Source organism: Lactuca virosa, chromosome 9 (assembly GCF_052849685.1).
Source record: "Lactuca virosa cultivar CGN04683 chromosome 9, Lactuca_virosa_CGN04683_v6, whole genome shotgun sequence".
NCBI classification, from domain to species: Eukaryota; Viridiplantae; Streptophyta; class Magnoliopsida; order Asterales; family Asteraceae; genus Lactuca; species Lactuca virosa.
The window spans coordinates 173200863-173203639 of NC_136434.1; the positions used below are offsets into that span (position 1 = coordinate 173200863).

The 2777-nt window shown below is 35.2% G+C and overlaps 1 long non-coding RNA gene across 1 annotated transcript; it reads left to right on the forward strand.

Moving 5' to 3' along the window:
• The first annotated feature begins 574 nt into the window (after positions 1–574).
• LOC145141034 (uncharacterized) lies at positions 575–1949 on the forward strand. The gene is made up of 3 exons (XR_013722408.1): positions 575–810; positions 1089–1643; positions 1755–1949. It is a non-coding gene; the product is annotated as an uncharacterized LOC145141034 (long non-coding RNA).
• The last annotated feature ends 828 nt before the right edge of the window (positions 1950–2777 follow it).

Sequence of the window (2777 nt, forward strand, 5' to 3'; positions counted from 1 at the left end):
CTACTTTGATGTCTAGATCTAGTTCGTCTCTAGATCTTCGACGTCCATATCTGATGGAATGCAATAAAACTTCACCGATTTGCTTCGCTGGAACAATAGATCTGACGGAAATCATCTCCAGCAAATCTGATGCTACCACCTTTGATGTGACCCCACCTATACCATAACCGACGTCACACCTACGGATGAGCATCGGAAGCGGGTACCTGCTTTCGGAACCGGAACCGCCTCGGAACTGCCGGTTCTGAAACCGAAACCGCCTTAGGCGGTTCCCGTTCCGGTTCCTAAGGTCTAGGAACCGCCTTAAGCAGTTCCGGTTCCAATTCTTATTTTTACAAAACCGATACCCGCTGATACCCGCCGGTTCCGGTTCCAATACCGGGTACCTCGAAACTGGCGGTTAACCGGAACCGGTACCGCCGGGTACCCGCCTTTTTCTTAAAAAAATATAGATATTAAATTTTTATATTTTGTTAATTATGTTTTTAAAAAATAGGCCAATAGAACTTATACCTGATTTCCTTACCTTAGTCGTTTTTAGGGTTCATTCTTACAAAAAAAAAACACGCCGATAGCCACTCTTTTTCTCGTCACTCTCCCTTCTCAAACAAGTCATCGTTTGTTCAATCAAAGCTTCAATCGCTCCCGTTGCCGATCTTTGTGTTCAATTGAAGGTCCAATCAATCGACGGTTCAATCAGTAGGCTCAATCGATCGTTTTGTTCCCGTTAGCGATCGTTCGTTCAACCGATCGTTCAATCAGTAAGCTTCAATGGACACTCGCTGTTGCCAACACCGAGCGATCTAACTGGTATTGCGTTCTTTTCCTTCTAGATTTCAAGTTTTTCCATCCCTAATTTCATATATTACTCTTTTACCCAAATCCTTTTTAGTTGTGATCGTTGTTGTTGATTTTGACATTTGGGGATAATTTTTAGTTGTTGAATTTCACTTTTGGGGTAATTTTGCTGATTGGAGTTGCGAAATGGCCATACACTCGGTTGAACTGAACCAGGGCCAAACGGGGCTCTGTAATATTATTTTTTCTTTTCTTTTTTCAAACGTTGATACATCGAATTTGGTTCACAGGTTGATATGTTCAATGTCCATCTATCTCCCTCACGAATCCAGGTATGTTTTATATTCAAGGTGGATTTTATGTTGTTTTTTTCTTATTTTATGAACAGATATTGAGTTTTGTTGAAGTGATCCATCAAGAAGCACCAACTGATCATCTTCATTTTAAATTTTGTTACTCAACTGGGTGGAAGGAATACCGTGTTAGAATTTGGATTTAGTAAGTAAATCAACCTCAAGTTTCAACTCATTTCAATGTCACAATATGCAAATGCATACATATTACATACTAACACACCCTTCTGCTTCTTTATCTGCAGTACGCATTAGGTTGCTTTATATTCAATTAACTTAAGTAACCCATTGGCATTTTTCCTAACAGTTATCTATATCTTTATGGTCAAACTTTTAATAATACCACTGATTGTTTTTTTGTTTTTGCGGGATGGAAAGATTGAAGCTGAAGTTAAAAACTTACTGGAATTTTGAGCTTTAGGAGCATTACTGGACTATATGCACCAGTTCACCAACATTTTCTTGTTGCTAGAATGGATATGGCAGTTGATTGTAAGCCTGTAGAAGCATACAAAATAGATGACGAATCAAACTTTTTTATCTAGTATAACAAATTACATTGTTTACATATATGATATTATATGATACAAGTTTCTTTTGTAGGTTGTTGAAGTTGATGTTAAAGTTGAAGAACCAGGAAAAGACAATGTTTATAGTTTGTTACTTTTGTTGTTTTTGCTGTTACTTTTGCCTGTTTTTATTGTTGATGTTTTGCTTTTATGAATTACTATTTTAGTCTCCTGTTGCTATTTTATAGTTTGTAGTTTGTTGTTGGCTCTTGCTATTGTGTTATTTAAAAGTGAGAAATGTTTTTATTAGCTTGTTATTTAAAAGATCATATTTTTGTAAATGTTTTGGCATGTATAAAATAACAAGTTTTAATAGGTTAATTTACATAATTTACATGGCATGTATAAAATAACAAGTTTTAATATTCAAGAAGTCGGGTACCTGGAACCGGAACCGGTTCTGGCGGTTCCGATTTTCTAGGAACCGATGTAGGCGGTTTCGGTTCCAATTCCAAAAACTTAAGAACCGTCGGTTCCGGGAGCGGTTCCGGTTCTGACTAAAATAGGCGGGTACCCGGTTATGCTCATCCCTAGTCACACCACTGTTGTTGCTGCCTACCATCAGTGCTCATGCATTTGAAGCAAGAGAACAATCTCAGATCTGGACATAAGATTCATTGAAGGTGTTTGATTAAATGTCTCACTGAAAACAATGTATGTTTTTAAACTTTGAATAATATGAATAAGTTTCTAAACTAGTTTATTAAGCTGTGAATCAAAGTCTAGACTTGTTTCTTAAGCTGTGAATAAGTGTGTTTTTAATAATTACTAATTTATTAATGAATATATTACACATCTGACTGATTCAATTAGAAAAAGTTTTATGCTATAAATGTATGATTTTTTATAAGTATTAAGTTGTGAATGCATGATCTTTGTAAGTATTAAGTTGTCAATGCATGATTTTTTTAATATGTTTTAGTTGTGATTAAATGAATTTTTTATAAGTTTTAAGTAGTATATGTATGAGTTTTTTTAGTTTTAATGTGAAATTTAAACATGTTTTTATTATATTAGTGTTTTCTCAAATAATACGAGTTTAGGTTTTTTAAGCTGT